Source organism: Eptesicus fuscus, chromosome 2, assembly GCF_027574615.1.
Source record: "Eptesicus fuscus isolate TK198812 chromosome 2, DD_ASM_mEF_20220401, whole genome shotgun sequence".
Lineage (NCBI taxonomy): Eukaryota > Metazoa > Chordata > Mammalia > Chiroptera > Vespertilionidae > Eptesicus > Eptesicus fuscus.
Window position 1 is genome coordinate 86,300,992 of NC_072474.1, and position 18,681 is coordinate 86,319,672.

Sequence of the window (18,681 nt, forward strand, 5' to 3'; positions counted from 1 at the left end):
CCTCCCCCTATCCCTACTAGCAAACTCCCTGCAACCCCCTCCCCTATCCCTACTAGCAAACTCCCTGCAACCCCCTCCCCTATCCCTACTAGCAAACTCCCTGCAACCCACCCCCACCCCTAGCCCTACTAGCAAACCACCAGCAGGAGCCTGGCTCAGGAGGGACCCAGCACCAGATAGCAGTGCACAGGACCATGGTGAGAAGGACCTTCGGGGACAAGGGGGTCACTGTGGAAATGGAAGCCTAGTCTCAGAACAAGGTGAGGGCTGAGAAGTGGCTGAGAGGTCAGGGGGAGCCAGCTCCCAGGGGCGGAGGGGGTGTTCTCCCGGGCTGAGAGCCTTCTCCTTGCTCAGCCTGAGGAGAGTCCCGCGTTTTCGGTGGAGGTAAAAACAAAGGAGCCGGGGAAGCTGTGCCTGGCTGTCGAGGTTAGAGGTGAGAAGCTGAGGGTGAAGCCGGGCATTGTTTATAGGGTGGTCCCCCTGATCCATCCTCCACTGTCTGTGGTTTCAGTTACCCATGGTCAACTGTGGTCAAAAATATTAAATGGAAATTCAGAAAACAAACAATTTAAACGTTTTAAACTGTGCGCTGTTCTGAGTCGCGTGATGAAATCTCGCACTGTCCCTCCCCGACAAGAATCATCTCTTTATCCAGCGTCTCCATCCTACAGATTCTCTCCACCAGTTAGTCTCTTAGTAGCCATCTCGGTTCTCACAGGACTGTGGGTATCACCGTGCTTGAGCTCATGTAACCCTTATTTTACTTCATAGTGGCCCCAAAGTGCACCAGTAGTGATGCTGGCAATTTGGATATGCCACAGAGAAGCCACAAAGTGCTTCCTTTAAATGAGAAGGTGAATTGCTCTCGACTCAAGAAGAAAAGAAAAAGAATCATATGCTGAGGTTGCTAATATCTATGGTACGAATAAATCTTCTATCTGTGAAATGGCCTAATTTATAAATTAAACTTTATCATAGGTATATATGTATCTACTAGAGGCCTGATGCACGAAATTCGTGCATGGGTTGGGTCCCTGGGCCTGGCCGGCGATCAGGGCTGATCTGTGGGGTGACCGGTGGGGCAATTGGGGGGAGGGAGGGTGTGGCGCTGGCACCCACTGTGGCCTAGGGCCTGCAGCTGGGGACACCTCCTGCATTGAGTGTCTGCCCCCTGGTGGTCAGTGCCAGTCATTCTGCCGTTTGGTCGATTTGCATATTAGACTTTTATTATATAGGACTAGGGGTCCAGTGCACAAATTCGTGCACCTTGAAAGGAACTGTGGGTTGCGGTAGGCACAGGGGAGGGTCTCGGCCCATCCTCCGCGCCCCCGCCCGGGCCCTCCTGCTGCGGCCCCTGATCCCCTGTCTGCCAGCAGCCCTGCTCCCGCTGCCACCGCTCCCATGCACTGACAGTGCCGGCGCCACTTGCACCCGCTGACAGTGCAGAGCAATTGGGGCCAGTGCCAGCAGAGGGTGCAAGCAATGGCTGCTGCCCTGATCGCCCCTCAGGAGCAGGGGGAGGTGGAGAAGCCCTCAGGGCGATCAGGGCTGCTCACACCCGCTGATGGCACTGAGTGATCGGGACCGGCGCCGGGCACCAGCAGCGGGTGCGAGCAGCAGCTCCAACACTAGCTGTGGATGCGAGCACCGGGTGGGACTGCAGCATGCAGGAGCAAAGAATTTTCAGTAACCACCGGAGGCTCACCCCGATGACAGCGACTGGTGCCCCACCTTGGTCTGGCGCCCCCGCTCACCTACTCCACTATCCCGCTGCAGCCAATGCCCACCATGTTCCGTACACGCCCCCTGGTGGTTAGCGCATGTCATAGCAACCGGTTGTTTGGTTGTTCAGTTGTTCTGCCGTTCCATTTGCATTAGCCTTTTATTATATAGGATAGTTCAGGACTATCTGCGGTTTCAGGCATCCACCAGGGGTCTTGAAATGTATCTCCCACCCCGTGGACAAAGGGGGACTGTTGTAGCCAGGATTTCAGGGCTGGAAGGGACTTCATAGAGCATCGGCTAAGGTTACATGCGGCTGCACAAAGCTGGAGTCTTGGGGTGGGCCTGTCAGGTGGTCCACGGTGGACAGTCATGCCCACAATTGTCAGGGTTCTGGGTTCTTTTTTTTTTTTTTTTTTTTTTTGCCCACCACCCTAGCTATGGTTTCCATTCTAGTGATGTTACTTTGGGCAAGTTGCTTTATCTTTCTGAGGCTCAATTTCTTCATCTGAAGAATGGGACTAATAACAATATCTACTTCATGAGGTTAATGAGCGACTAATTAAGATAATATGCAAAAAAAAGAGTGCTGACAATAAACCTTAGCTGTTACTAATTTTTTTCAGAAGTAGTACAGTGTCAGGTACATAGTTGGAGCTCAGTAAATGCCTGTAGAATTCATTATTGTTATCATTAGTATTGTCTTTGACACATGGAACTCACCAGCTCCATCCAGTGCATTTACACAGCACCTAGGAAGGGCCCGCTCTGCTCAACCCCTCTGTATTTCTGGGTGACCATTTGCCTGACTCGGAACTGACCCGGGGAGCCGTTGTCAGAGGGAGGCAGATGGAGGGAGTAGCCTTACAAGAGCCCAAAGACAGCGTCTCAGCCAGCCCAGACGCTGTAACGGGTTTTGTTCGCCTGCCAAATTCCCCCCACCCGCCTCCTCTGGGGAGAAAGCAGACATGACTGGGTCCTGGGGAGGCCAGCTCACGCCAGAAGCCGGGAGCCTGGGAAGAAACGTGAGGAGACAGGCACTGGAGGGGACCGCTCTTGGGAGTTCTGCACAGGCCTGGGAGGCGGTGCCCTGTCCTTGAACCCCTGGCTGCCTCTGCCTGGGCAGCCCTCGCTCCAGGTCGGCCTGCGCTTCCTTTCTCCCACAATCACGGAGGGACTGTGGCCAGAAAGCTCACAGAAGTCAAAACAAGCCGGTGATATGAAAACCATATGAAAACTTGGCAGGGCCCCATTGCAGCCTAATGGGCCTCCCAGACCTCAGCGAGCCCAGACACTGGCCCTTTGTGAGGTCGGGGGCCCTGGCTCCCTGGCTCCCAATGCACAGAGACAAAATTAAAAGGGAAAGAGCGAGAGGCAAGGCTGCCTGTCTCGTTCCTGTCATCTTGGCTTCCAAGAGCTTAGAAACAGATTGCTATCAGGCGCTTTAAGGGGTGGCTATTAATTGAGGGCTTGCTACCTGCCAGGCTTACTCATAGTGGTCTCACTTCTCTCGCTTGATCCTTATGGTTCACCTCATTCCCATCTCAAAACGGAGGTCAAGGAACCAAGGTGACACAGCCAGTCCGCGGCAGGGCCGCCAGCTGGGGTTCCAGGGCAGGCCCATCTGGCTGAAACCTTGACCTCTCATTATTACAGAGCGGCTCCCAGGTGACCTTTCGGTTTTTCCAAACAAATTTACCAACATTCAAAGTTCTGCCTCCAGAATTAGCTTTCAGAAGAAGATGTTTCCCATTCAACAGAGAAGCTGAGGGCGGTTTTCCTCCCCGCCTTATAAATCTTTGGGCAATGCTCTAACATCCCCCTGGTTATTTATACCTGAGGTGACTGTATTTCAGAGCCTGTGGGGTGGGAGGGAGTCTATTGGACAGCGCTGTCATGATTGCGATGCTAAAATTAAATTAAAGATCCGAAAGTGAGACAAATGGCGACGCAAGTGTGAACATTTGCTCTTCTGTTCCCAAAGGTCAGCGAAACAGGCTTGCTGTGCAGACACAGTGCAGACACACTCGGGCTGTAATCTAGTTATACATCCAAACACATCTTCTTGGGGTGGGATTAGTTTAAATTCATTTAAAGACTTGACACACTTTTTGAAAGTCCGACGAAACCCAGGTGTTCTGAATTTCCTTTTCACGGGCGTGGGGGTGGCAGCCGGCGATGGAGCCCCTCCCACAGACACGCGGGTCTGCTTCCCGTCCTGACGCAGAGACTCACGGAGGCCTCCCAGGTGACGGGATGAGGGAAGGAGGGAGCAGCAGGCAGGAGCCAAAGCAATCAAAGGGGGTGCAACCACCCAAAGGCCCTTTGGCAGGAGCCTGGCTGAAGGGCCCTCACACCAGGCAAAGGGGCCTGGGTGGGTAGCTGTCAAGAATGAGCTGGATCTACAGGGATTAATCAGTGACAACCTTGATTGTTTTTTAAATTTACAACAGATCCTTTTCTGTACACTTTGTAAAAGTGCACACCAGTATATATAATAACTACTTTTTTAAAAATTGGGAGTTATCTGTATCTACAGCTTTCTCTCTCCCCAGTGTGTGTATCTGTAAATATAGCTAACATGAATATATCTATACATGAATATATATAGTGCGTGGGGAGTGTATTTTCAATATCTCTTGATTGGTTGCTAATGAACTGGCAACAGTGGTTGTTTCTAGAGAGGAAAACTAGGAGCCTGAAGATCAGAGGTTATAAAAACATGGATTATTCACCATATACCCGTGTATAGTGTTTGAGTTCCAAAACCTTTAAAAACTTATTTTCACCATAACTAACACTGATTTAGCACATATCACATACCAGGTACTGTCCTAAGCATTTCCCTTGTATAAACTCATTTAATCCGTTCCACACCCTAGAAGTAGGAACTATTGTTATGACCATTTTGCAGATGAGAAAACTGAGGTACAGAGAGGTTGCACCCTTAGTAAGTGGTTAAAAGCTGGCATCTGAGCCCAGGTAGAGAGGCTCCAAATATCTTGTGCATGTCCTGCTTTTAAAGAATAATGAAGCCATCTCTGACCTGGAGGGTGAACCATGCTGGGTCCATGATTGACAGCTGTGGTTCCCAGTGAGTAAGGGGTGGTGTGTTGGGTGGGGTTTGGAGGGAGGTGGGGAAGGTGAGAACCTGAACCCAATGCCCAGGTCTCCCAGTTAGTAAAATAAGACGCTGGGGATTTCATTCTCTGGCAGCCCTTAATCCCCATTATTCTATTGCTAATTTTAAAATATATAAATTAGATCTTGTTTTAAGCCTCCATTATGTTAGCATACCAAGGGGGAGAATTTAAGTGAGGGCCTCACCTGGTCTTAAATGGACGGGTGGAAATTGAACCCGCTCTCCCCACCGTTTTCCTCACTGTATTAAAGAAGCACATTGTGTTGTCTGAACCGGTCTGGGCTGCAGTGAGAATGGCCTTCCCTCCTACGTCACCGTAACCCCCGAGTCAAGTTTGGCTCACAGGCCATCTGGCCGCAAACCCCACAGTACTCTCCTTATACTCAAAGCAGTGCTAATTGCCTTGTTAACAGAGTCCTCTCAAGAGAGTGAAACTTAAGCAGAGGAATATCAGAGCATGATTTCAAGAGAAGCAAGTTGATCCAGAAACTGATAGTATTTCCAGTAACCGGGTCCCAGAAGGCCCACCGAGCAAATAAAGAACATTTTAATGGTATTGTCAGGAGGATACGACTTGTCAAGGCAGATTTGCACACAGGAAAGGGGGCAGAGACCATTCTCGTCTAGACATCTGATTAGTGGGAAGTTGTAGGATTATGAGAGTGCGGAGTCTGCTGGCTGCCGTTTCTGAGGAGGTCAGGCTTCCTGCGCAAAGTGCTGGATGAGAGAAACATGCGTCTCTCGTAGAAGATGCTGACTGGTCCTCGACCTCCCTGGGGCTCCCGCTGCCAATCCCAGGAGACGGTGTTAGCAGGTGTGAATCTGCTGCGCTTGGGGCGGTGGGCAATTAGCTGGGGCGGGGGGCGGGGGCGGTCTGGGGCCGAGACAAGAGAGAATCTCGACTGGAGGAGCAGTTCTGGGTCACCTCCTTCCTGCCCTTCATCTTCAGCTTCCCTCTGACCATGCTACTAGCTGGCCCCTCGGACTGGGGACCTCTGTTCCAATTAAATAGCAGTTCACCTTTTGTTCCATCACCCGCCCAGGACACCCCAGAAACCACCGCACTGCCAGGGAGGGAGTCGTGGACTGCGGGTGGGCAGACAGCGATGCTTGCTTGGGTTGTGATGCAACCAGGTGGGCCTGGGGTGCGTGGGGAGTGACTCACAGGCCTGGGCAATGGGCTCTGGGGGCCGCAAGCAGGTTCTGAACAGAAATGGACTCCGAGTCAGGAAACTTGAGGTTCTAGGGTCGGTTCCTCATCTGAAAAGCAAGGAAATTAACCTTTTGCACTCGGATGCAAGTGTGACTCGACACGGTTAGCATTAGAATAAAGGAATCGAGAAAAAAGCAAGCGAGTGCAAAGGGTCCCACCTGAGTGCTTTCTACACGGTGCTGTCAGTCGTTACCACCCCCGCCCGGGGCTGCGTGTTTTTGCTGGGACCTACGACAGGGTAGAGCCAGGCACCACTTATGAGACGGTCAGAGCCCAGCCCCATGTCGGGAGCAGGCACTACAGCACATGCTGTAGTTGGGATTGAAGATACAAAGACTAATTACATCAGCGTGTGTCTACCTAGGCAACGAAAAACCACTGTGGATTTAAAACGGGGACTGTATTCCAAGGCATTTGTTACACATGTGATGGAACAGGCTGAGAAGCCAAACGAGATGGTGAGACAAACCTGGCATTGCCAACAGCAGGAAGATGCTCCCACCAGAAGGCGGGAGAGACAAAGGGAGGAGATGGTACAACCAGAGCTGATGCAGGAGACAGACAGGAGCCATCACCAAAGCCAGCCTGTCTGGTGGGAGCGAGGGCCGGGGAGGAGCCACGGAGAAGACACCGCCCAGGAGGGGAGAGAAGGGAGCAGAAATGTCTCAGACACTCCCTGTCTCCCCACCCTGCAACCTCCTCCTGGGATGCAGCCTGCAGGGCAGCCCGTTGCCACCTAGAGCAGAGGAGGGCAGGGCGAGCTGGGGTAGAGTAAGAGGGTCAGATGTTCTGTCAAACATTCCCAGCATCCAGTGCTCCTCCCTCTGCCACAACCAGAAAGCCACAGGGTGAAATATTTGTGGAATTATTAGTTTCCTATCTCTTCCGCCTTCCCCCACCACACGCCCAGCCCTGCGAACTCCGAGCTCCACGAGGGCAGGGATGAAGTCAGGCCTAGTCATTGCAGCACAACACCCAGCACAGTTAGTGATTCATAGTCGATTCTTTAAAATATTTGTTAAAAATGATAGAGTGGCCTGGCCGGCGTGGTTCAGTGGTTGAGTGTGAACCTATGAACCAGGAGGTCATGGCGCATGCCCAAGTCAGGACACATGCCCAGTCAGGGCACATGCCCAAGTTGTGGGCTCAATCCCCAGTGTGGGGTGTGCAGGAGGCAGCTGATCAATAATTCTCTCTCATCATTGATGTTTCTCTCTCTCTCTCTCTCCCTCTCCCTTCCTCTTTGAAATCAATTTTAAAAAATGATAGAGTGATATATATCAACTCATTTAATCCTCCCAATAAGGTAGTTACAAGTATGTCTTCTTATTGTGCACATTCTCACGGGGTGAGATACCGGTACAGAGAGCTTAAGCAATGTGCCCAAGATTGCGCAACTAGCCGCTAGTGGGATTGGGAATTTTCTCACGCCAGGGAAAAAATTAACTGAAGCAGAAGGAAATGTATTAAAGGCTATTGGGTGCTCACAGAGTTGGTGGAAAGCCAGTAGAACCAGGCTCTAGTGGCTTCAAGTCCCAGAAGGAAGCCATAGGCCTTGCTGGGATCCCCTGTGCCCTTCGATTTGTCCCTCCCTCCCCCTTAGAGCGTCGACCTCATCTACCGCCCCAGCCTCTGTGCTGCTCTGCTCAGGCCTCCTGGCCTCCGTGCGTTACGTTCCTCACCCAGGGCCACTGCCACACCAGAGCCCTGCATGACCTTCCCTCTTCCTGAGCCTCTCTCTCCTCTGACAACCTCCCACTGGCCACACCACCGGCCCCTCTCCTTCTGCAGGAACTTTACAGTAAGGTCTCCCCGACCATCCTACCTAGAATCTTACCTCCACTGGCCCTTGTTCTCCCCCTTCCCCTGAGGTGGACCCGTTGGTGCCCAACCCAGACTCCTTCCTGGGCCGGTGCACCCACCGCAAGCTGCTGTGAATGCCGGCCGCCCGTGCCTCCTGATGCCCGGCTTCTCCGGAAAACGGCCCTGGACTGACAGGCGCTGCCTTGGTTGGGAAGCTGCAGGGCCTCTTTCTCACCGATCCCAGCGCAGCCCCCGTTCAATGACTGAGGATGGGGGACACAAAGCCTCGAGGCGGGGGCAGTTCTGCAGTGAATACTCCAGGCTCTTGTGGATCAAACGTGCGGTTACATTCTAACTTCACATTTTTCATTCACTACCTGCTTCCTTCACTCCCTTTCATCTAAGAGCTTCTCCCCCGCTCTCCCCCTAAAAGAACCCACCTGCACCAAACCCCCGTCTCGGGCCCTGCTTCTAGAGAACCCCACCTAAGACTTTTCTCTTCTTTTTCTTTCTTTCTTCATTCTGTCTGCCTTGTCCACTGCTGCATCCTCAGTAGCTGGGACAGCGCTGGTGTGTAGTAGGTGCTCAGTAAACTTGGGTTGAAAGAATGAATGAGCCCTTACCTTTATGAGCCCCTGGACTTGCCCATATCCTGACCTTATTGTCAGGCCGTGAGTCTCAGAAACTGCCAACACCCACACACTCTGCCCACTTCTCATCTGTTTTCTCCAGCCTATCAAACATCCCAGCCTACTCTTCCCTGTCTTGGGTGATTCCCAGTAACCCAGGCATCTCTCAGCTCCTCTTGGGACTACCTTCCTCCCACCACTTGCCCACTCCGGTCTCAGTCACATGATTAGGCAAGCAAGAGAAATCTATTCATCTGCGTCCAGGAATAATCTGAAAACTAGGTGGATGAGGTAAGAGGTAGAAGGCATCCAGCTGTGGCTGTTCTTCCTTGTTGGGGAGAGCGATGGAATATGTGATAGAGATGGAAATGGCCACGGGCAAGGGGAAAAGCTCCTTTTTTTGGAGTTGAAACCCTGCCAAAGCAAGCTGAGAGTCATTGCCTAACTCATTCTAAAGGTTAGTTCTGGCACAATTTAACCGGGGTGTCTTAGGCTTGTGGTCCAACAAGGCTGCACTGTTATCAGCCAGGAGTGACTAAAGGCCTGGAGATACGGACTCAGACCGTCCAGGTGGGGCTCAGATCCCGGAAGTTCTGAAGTTAGTTGCCGGCAGTTCTCCAGAGAAGCGGGACCTCCAGGAGCCATGGGCAGCGACATTCACAGCAGCTTGGGGTGGGTGCACTGCCAGGAGGTACCTAAAGGAAGTGAGGGAGCTGCAGGGGGGGGGGGGCGGTCTAAGGGGTAAGAGGGGGTGAGCAGGTGGGGGAGAGTTTGAGGAAGAGGAATGCCGATGCCAGGGCTCTGCCGTGGTAGTGGTCCTGGTGCTAAAGGCAAAGCGAGGAGGCTGGAGCAGAGCATTGTGGGAGTGGGAGCAGAAGATGAGGTCGTGGGGGTGGGAGCAGAAGATGAGGTCTGCCCTGTCATGGGGAGGGAGAGGGGCAATCATAGGGACATTTGCGGATCCTAGCAAGGCCTGTGGCTTTCTTCTATGGGTATAGAAGCCACTGGCGTGTTTTGAGCAGAGGATTGACATGATCTCACTTTTATTTTAACAAATTCATTCGGTTGCCGTGTTGAGAGTAGACAGAAGGGGCCGAAAGTGGAAGCCGAGAGGCCAATTAGGAAATCGTTGCAATCACTCAAGTGAGAGAAGAATGACTTGAACCAAGGTAGAGGCAGTGAGGGTGGTGAGAGTGGTCAAATTCTGGAAATATTGTGGAAGTCGCACCAATGGGACTCTCTGAGCTGGAGAAGCTGTGGGCAGGGCATTTTCAAGGGCATGACCAGAAGTCCGGTGTGGCCATGTTGAGTTCGTGATGTCCATCAGACACCCAGGTGGAAATGGCGAGTGAGGAGGCAGCTGGATATGAATGTGGGAGATGTAGTGAAACGATGTCACTCAAAGCTGTGGTCACACACAGGGAGTGAGTAGCGATAATAAAAGAGATCGCCTAGCACCGCTGAGCTTGGGCCACCCAGTGGACACCGGTGTCTCCCTCACGCCCCGGGCAGACCCACTGTTATGTCCCCAGCGCACTTCCCCGTGGTGATGTCACAGGGAGTGTCACTAAGCCAGAAGCCCTACCCTTGGAGCATTCGGTTATGAGTCAGAAGCATGCACGCAGAGGTTTTCAAATCTAAGCAATACATCCCAAACCTCCAGTTTCAAGAGAGATAAAGTAGGGGGCTGATAGCTGATAATAGGTTTCGTAAATGAGTCACCACAGACCTGCTATTAATCAAGCTGCACACACACAGCCCCCTCTTGCATTTCAAACAGGATCCTGTCTGTAAAAAAGAAGTGCCTTTCAAAACGTATTCCAACTTGGAGACCTTTTCAAACGCACCTGAGGGGTGGGAGGAACAACACTGGGTTGAGGGGTCTCCGTTCACATTCCGCCATGAACCCGTGGATGACTTGGGGAGTGTGTTTGACCTGCTTGTACCTTGGCCCCATCATGTGTGAAATGGGGATCTGAACACCCCATGAGGTTGTTCTGAGGATTAAAGGCATTGAAATGCGTGAAGTACAAAGAAGAATGTCTGTCACAAATTATTAGATTTTATTTGTTGTTATGTTAATAGTAATATAGATCTTAGTTGCTATTATTATGATGTTGATTTAAGATCATCGAAAATATAGAAAAAAATTGTTTTTGTTAAGCCTTATCCGAGGACATTTTTTCCATTGATTTTTTTATTTCACCTGAGCATGCTGGGGCATCCATTGATTTTTTTAGAGAAAGAGTGGAAGGGAGGGGAGAGACAGAGACAGAGAAACATCAATGCGAGAGAGACACATCGATTGGTTGCCTCCTGCACGCAACCGGACCAGGGCCAAGGATGGAGCCTGCAACCGAGGTACAAGCCATTGATTGGAATTGAACCCTCGACCCTTCAGTCCACAGGCCAATGTTTTAACCACTGAGAAACCGGCTAGGGCCTAACTGTAGAAAATTTTTAGAAGAGTTTGAGTTTATTTGAGGTAAACAGGATATCCTGAAAGCAAGATCACAACAGACAGCGAAATGCTTCCCAGAACAACAATTTGCAGTTTGTTTTGTGCATTTGAAATCAAGGAGGGAACTTAAGGAAGATTAAATGAAGGTGGGAGGAAGCAAGGCCAGGACTGGATTATAGGACAGTTAACAAGGTGATGTGCTCTCAGGTTACGCTTTCGAGGGGTCTAAAAAAGAGGCACGTCAAAGGCGTGCTAACCTAGATGCAGGAACAATGGACAGGGCCTGCTTAATGCAGAGACAAACCTTTCACTAAAGACGTTATATGCCTGGGGTGTGGCTGCACACCGTGACCTGCCCAGTTAGGAATTTCTGATCAGATCACCCCATGAGGTGACTTTCAGTCCCTGCACTTGCCTCATGTATTACAGAGCCCTTTCCTTCACCATTGGATTGACTCTGCACCAGTTCACCTTGTGACCTTGGGCAAGTCGGTTCACTTCTCAAAGCCCTTGGCCTCCTGGGCTCCGAGGGGCTCCTGGGTCCCACAGCAGTTGGTGAGCAGCACTCCACTCCTGGAACTGCCCAGCTGCACAGTCGGTGGGCATAGTGCCTGGCGAGGCAGGAAACACGAGGGCACATCAGAAGGGATTGTCTGCGTGGGATGTGAGGGAGGGGCACCGGCAGGTCTGCAGGGGCACCTCCTGCTCCCTGTCGCCCTTTCCCACTGAGGAACAGTGTCTCCCCCCACCCCTCCCCCACCCCTCACCACCACCCCACACACTTCTTCTTTGCACCCAGGATCCCTGGAAGAGCTGTACAGAGTGCTCTGAACAGCCTATCCTGGTGTTGTTCCTATCTGCAGTTCCAGAAAACAACCACATTTCATCAATTTCTTCCAGGAAACAGTTTCCATAACAAACAAAAAGGCCCAAACTTCTGAGAAAGAGACTCTCTGTTTACAACATTTGCAAGGTCTTGCTTATGTTTTACTTTCCCTTCCTGATGACTGTTTCGGCACTGCGTCTCCTGTGGCATGCAAATCCATTACCTGACCCTGGATGCACCTCGCCAAGTGGGAGGGAATCGCTCGTGGGCAGCCCGCAGGAATCAACACTGGAGGAGGGAGGAGGAGGAGGAAGGAGAGTCCTGGGCTAAGGGCCAGGAGCACACCCAACAGAGGCCTCGTGCACCTGGGCAAGCTAATCATTTGGCCTCTGACTTGATCAGCAGTAGTATTTAGTTGCTAATATCAGAGATCTGACTGTGTTACCGTCAATAAAAGGCTTATTCCTCTCTCACCTAAAAGAAGTCTAGTGGGCTTCTATAGTGGCTCCACAAACGTATTAGGGACCCGACTCCTTGTAGCTTTGTGCTCCGCCACCCGATGTCATTGCTTCCACCCTCCAAGTTCGCCTCATGATCCGACATGGCTACTGGGAGTTCCACCGTTCCACTCACATTCCAGGCAGCAGGACGGGGAGCCAAGGAAGGGCAAAAAGAGTATGCACACCTCCGCCTTTTCAGAGCCTTCCCGGAAGTCGCACACGGTAGCTCCGCTTGCCTTTAACTGACTGCAGAGGAGGCTGTTACTTCCAGAGACACTGACCATGGTTTGAGGAAAAGGGAAGAATGAGGACTGTTAGTAGCTGCACAGCCTCCGTTTTACTGTCCTGAGCAATTCTGCCCTGCCCCAAACTTGCACACCCACCTGGCAACCAAGCACTTCATAAGTACCGTATTTACTTGTTACTCAAATATCCCACAGAGAATGTCTCAAGGCTTTTTCCAAGCGTGTTATAGTATACTCTCCTAGAGAGGAATTCTAGTAAGAGAGTTTGCTCCGTGTTGGTACATTTCCAAGGATGCTTTAGCTTAACAGCAATGTTTACACTCTCTTCAAAAATGGGTGGTCTGAGCATTTCCCTGGCAGGCGCACTCAAAGATCTGTCTCTGACTAAAGACCAAGGCCCCAGTCTTAGTGATGACACCTTCTGTCTGGATCCTTTATTCATCCAACAAGTATTTGTCCAACAGCTAACCTGCCCCAGACATTGTGCTAGATATTGTCGACCCGGGAGCCAACACATGCAGTGTCACTGCCCTCGCGGGGCTCACAGTCCAGTGGGGCTTGTAGAAAACTCACAGGCACTTACAATGCCTGCCGGGGAGGTGCTGAGGGGCCACGTGTGAGGCTCCCTGGAAGTTCATTGGCGGGATCCTTAACCCTATCACGGAGTGTCACGCAAGGCTCCCACTGGGGTGACCTCCGAGTTCAGAGCTGGAGGTCAGCAGAGGTCATTCAGACTGTGAATAGCAAAGAAATTGCAGGATCAGAGATGATGGATCCTTCTGGCCACAGTGCAGAGAACGAGGTGGGGAGGGGCAAGCATGGAGGCAGGGAGATCAGGGATGGGGCCATTGCGACGTCCAGGCGAGCAGAAGCAAAGCAGGGCAGTTTGGATGGTGTGAAGGGGAGGCAGCCAAGAGCCATTCTGGAGGTGGCCTCGAGAGAACGTGGTGGTGGGTTGACGAAGGGGGTCTGTTTGGATGGGAGGAGGGATTCAAACATGATGGTGGGTCTGTGGCTTCAGAAGCTCTAGATGCTAATGTGTCCTGGGGCTGGACAACCAGGGGGACAGGTCAGGACCTGTGGCCAAAGCCTGCCCTGCACCTGTGGCCCAGGACACCGGGTCAGAGGACAGCACTGCAGGGAGGAAGCAGGGTGGGTAGATACTGAGCTTGGTTCTGGGCCGGGTGTGTTTGAAGGGCCTGTGGAGATAACCAGGAGTCGTCCGAGTTGTCATTCTCAGGTGCAGGAAAAGGACGCGTACCTGTGTCTTCTCACAGTCGCTACCCTCAGTGGCATGCAGAAATCAGGGCTATGCTGGGCTGCGTGAGGTGGGCCCCGAGGCTCCTTCCTGCTCCAACGTTCTCTGTGCCACAAACCAGCTTCCCCTGCGCCCTCCCCCCTCGCCCCAGGGCTGGGCCCAGGCAGGGCAGGGGGCAGAGCACGAGGGAGTCTATCCGAGGGGCCCAGCCTCGCCCAACTCACCAAATTCTTGTAATCAGTTTAGTTACACAGCAAAATTCAGATCAGAGTGGGGATTAGCAGAGGACGCTTGTGAACGGGGCTTTGAACTTCCCAGATGAAAGCCTCCTCCCCCATTCACACAAAGAAAGCCCGAGAGATTAGACCGTGACATGAACACATTGCCACCCCCTGGCCTCGCCTGACGCAGCCCAGCCGGCTGGGTGATCAGTTGGCATCCCAAACTGCCTTCCCCACATGGCATTCCACCCAGGTCTCCCGGAGGGGGCAATGGATTCTGTCCTCAGCCTGCTGCTCCTGGAATGGCAAGCATTCAGGGGGAGGGAGGGGAGAGCCGGCCCCCAGGCCTGCAGCCCGGGCAGCAGAGTAGAGGGACATTCACTTCCCCACCATCTCCCTCTTGAAGAGAAAGAAGAGGGGCCGGCTGGCCTGCTGCTGGCGGTTATTGTTCCCAGATGGAGACTGTCAGACCCTGTCAGCCTCAGACACACACTGAGCGCTGCATCCGCATTCCTGGGATGTGTAGCTGCCCGGCCTCACCTTCCGCGGCCCTCAATTCAATAACATGTCAAGTCCCTTCAGTCTCACTCAGAGCGAAAGCCCTCTCACCCGCTCAGCCTGTGCATTTGGAGCACACGTGCGCCGTGGCTGTCTAAATATTTAAGCCGGGCTGCAGGGAGGCATCGTTAGCTGCAACTGATTACACTGAGTGGTTTGGGCCGAGTGGGTCTCACCTGCTAGTTCCATGATGAGCTGTGAAAGCCAGGAGCGTTGCCTGTGCTCACCGGGCCTTGTGCCTGATGATTGCGGGTGCTGTCCAGGGGGGTGGCCGCCTGGGGTGCCTGGGGGAAGGAGGATGACAGCTTGGCTGACTGCTCTTTAGTTTGGGGCCTGGCTGCTGGCACCACAAAAGGTCTTGCCAGGGACTGCTGGGGGGTCCTGTGCCCTTCACTCCCCACTCGATGTATCCTTGTCCTCGATGGAAAAGGAAGGCCATCACACAGCCCCCTCCACCCGGTCCTGGCATAGCTGAGAAAATCAATCGGGAGCCGGAAACCAGGATTACAGGCTTTATGAGGGGAAAGAGACCTGCCGGGCTGTCTCGCAAGGGGAGAAGAGCAACACATGCAGAGGTGAACACGCCTTTTGAGGGGAGGAATGGGAAGGAATGGGGGCTTCGTGTACTTGGCACGCGCTGATTGGTGGCTTAATGTATGGTCCATATAGGAACAAGGGCTTAGGGTATTTGGCAGGTGTTGATTGGTGGTTCAATGTATAGTCCATATAAGGTGCCTGGTTAGGTACTCAGGTATTTCCAGGCCGCAGGTTACGTCATACTCCGCCCACCGGTTGAGGGAAGGGAGGATCTATCAATAGCCTCTCCAAGCTGTGATGCTGCTCACACTGCACAGCCGTCCACGGTGAATCTATTCTCTTTGACTCATCTGAAACCACTGAGGCTCCTCTTCGAACTGCACTGAGTCTCAGGCCACAAGGGTGCCGGTGGGGGCAGACGAGGATACCTGCGGCCCAGGGATGGTGAGTGATTTGCTCAGGATCACACCGCAGTTGGCGGTGAAATGGAGTCTGTAATCCCAGACCTCTGACTTCCCTTCCCTCCGGGGTTGAGTTGTGTCGCCAAAAAGAGATGTCGAAGTCCTCATCCTGGGTGCATGTAAATGCAACCTTATGTGGAAACAGAATCTTTGCAGATGCAATCAGGTTGAGATGAGGTCCTTAGGGTGGACCCTACTCCAAGATGGCTGGTTTCCTATAAGAGGAGAGAAATGTGGGCAAAGACACACACACACGGCGGAAAGACATCCATGTGAAGATAAGGCAGAGATTAGAGTTCCACCATCACAAGCCAAGGGACACCCGGATGCCGCCACCAGAAGCTGGAGGAGGCAAGGAAGGGTCCCCCTCAGAGCCTTCAGAGGGAGTGTGGCCCTGCCAACACCTTGCTTTCAGACTTGTAAGCTCCAGAGCTGTGAGAGAACAAATTTCTGTTGTTTTCAGACATCCAGTTCACACAGCAGCCCTGGGAAACCAGCACTCCATCCAATAGCATTTCTTATGCAAGAACTGGATAAAATTCTGAATGAAAATGCAGTTTTGTAGAAGCAATAAGAAATGACTCATTATGGATTTGGGATAATACAATACTACCAGGTTACTCTGGCTGGTATGGTTGAGCATCCTCCCATGCACCGAGAGGTCACCAGTTCAATTCCTGGTCAGAGAACATATCCAGGTTTGGGGTTCAATCCCCAGTAGGGGGCGTGCAAGAGGCAGCTGATCGATGTTACTCTATGTTTCTCTCTCTCTCTCTCAATCAATCAATAAAAAAACATATTTTTTAAAATAATTTTTTTAAAATATGCTTTGACCGGTGTGTTCAATGTTTAGAGCATTGTCCCATGCACCAAAGGGTCACAGGTTTGATTCCTGGTCAAGGGCACATACCTGGGTTTAGGCTCAATCCTGGGCCCTTATTAGGGCACCTGCAGGAGGCAACCAATCAATGTGTCTCTTTCACATCAATGTTTCTCTCTCTCTCCCCCCTCCCACCCTCCTATCTACACACTCTAAAAATTGATGGAATAAAATATCCTCAGGTAAGGATTAACAAAAAAAAAATTTAATTTTAAAAAAATTCCTGATTTACATCTGCCTTCTGGCCTCACCCTTTCCCAATGACTCCATTAAACTGAGTCATTTAGTTGAGTGGACTCAGTAAAGAAGATAAAAGCTGGAATAGAAAATACTGTGGCTCAGGGTTAGGGCTGAGTGTAGGCAGTGGGTTTGGGCGAATGGATGCTTTGCAATTAACCTTTGTTTTATCCTAATTCTCATGAGATGAATATTATGAGCTGGCAATTTTTCAAGAATCCATTGGCCAACTTCTTGAGTCTGTGATGATGTTGCTTACAAGGCATCCGTTGGTGGTTTGCGTAGGGATGGCTGTGTTCGTGCCCTCACACCCAGCAGCCCTGGACCAAGGGCACCCTCACCCACTGCCTCCCGTCAGCCTCACACGCTGGCTGTGGCTAGTTGCCAATTCCAGCTCTCCTGGTTGCATTACATGGTAGTAACGGTCCTAATACATGTGTTCTGTTTTCTTGCCTCACTGTCTTCACTGAAGTTTCTTGTGGAATTGCTAGTAATCTAAACACGTCAAGGGACAGTTCTCCCTGCCCCACAAGGCATGAGTTGAACTAAGTGCAACCGTACCTTTGCCGTCTTCCCAAACCAACAGGTGCAACCAATTTAACACGTCATGATAATAGCATTGCGTGTGCAGACACTCCCCTGTGTGTTTTAATGTTCCTCCCAAGAAGGACATCATGTTCTTGCTTGTATTTTGTCTACCAAAGACAAGCACCACACTCCAAGGGTGATAGGTCTAAAAACAATGGGCTATTGCTTAAACCGATTATGGTACCGCCATCCAATGCACCCACAGAAAGTCATGCTTTGGAAGCAAATTTTATTTCATGGAAAATTGTTTATGGTCTGCTGTTAAAAGAAAAGAGCTGCGTACAAAACAGAATGTACAGTAAGAAAACAATTCTGAAAAATATATATATCTCCCCATAGAAAATCTGGAAGGCTATACTCCAAAGTGTTAGCACTGATGAAATACTCAGGGCCACGAAAGTGCAGTGGCCCAGCTTGTGAAAGACACAAGGACATCGCTTGGGAGAACAAGCAGTGGCTGACATCTTGCCCAGGACTGAGCCTCCAGGGAAGGCCCATCCTTTCCTGGCTCCATATAGACTGGCATCAGCCCCAGAGGTGATGGGTGAGTCTAAATTTTATTCTATGTGCTTCTTCATGTTCTGCAAAAGTTCTTCAATGACTATGTTGCTAACTAAAAAATATATACACAATATAACCAATTAAAAAATATGATTAATGGAAGTTTGAACACTGATTTGATGATATTAAGGAATTATTTTTAAGTGACCTCATGATATTATGGTTGTACTTTTGAAAGGGTCATTAGCTTTTAGAGATGCACACTAAAGTGTATATTAATGAAATGCTATATCTGGGATTTGCTTCAAAATAATATGAGAGAGAGAACTGCAAAACTGCACACACGGTCCTCTGATGCCCCTTACCCTGTTTCTATTTTCTTATTTCCCACTAGAGGCCCGGTGCATGAAATTCGACCCAGCCTGCACCCTCTTCAATCCGGGACCCCTCGGGGGATATCCAACTGCCAGTTTAGGCCCCATCCCGGCAGTCGGACATCCCTCTCACAATCCGGGACCACTGGTTCCTAACTTCTTACCTGCCTGCCTGCCAGATCACCTCTAACTGCCCTCCCTGCCAGCCTGATCACCCTAACCACCTCTGCCTGCCAGCCTGGTCACCTCTAACTGCCCCTACCCTGCCTGCCTAGTCTCCCCCAACTGCCTCCCCTACTGGCCTGGTCACTCCCAACTGCCTCCCTCTGCTGGCCTGGTCACCCTTAACTGCCCTCCTGCCAGCCTGGTCACCCCCAACTCTCCATCCCCCTCCCCCCCCGCCGACCTGGTCGCCCCCAACTGCCCCCACCCCCCCCGCCAGCCTGGTCACCCCACGCAGTCTGCTGTTCAGTCATTTGGTCGTCCCTCACTAACCCCCCTGCTGACCTGGTCGCCCCACACAGC

At 51.6% G+C, this 18,681-nt stretch overlaps 1 long non-coding RNA gene across 1 annotated transcript; it reads left to right on the forward strand.

The window, feature by feature from the left end:
• The first annotated feature begins 804 nt into the window (after window positions 1-804).
• On the forward strand, window positions 805-18,240 carry LOC129150848 (uncharacterized). The gene is made up of 3 exons (XR_008557596.1): window positions 805-919; window positions 17,621-17,825; window positions 18,177-18,240. It is a non-coding gene; the product is annotated as an uncharacterized LOC129150848 (long non-coding RNA).
• Window positions 18,241-18,681: the final 441 nt, after the last annotated feature.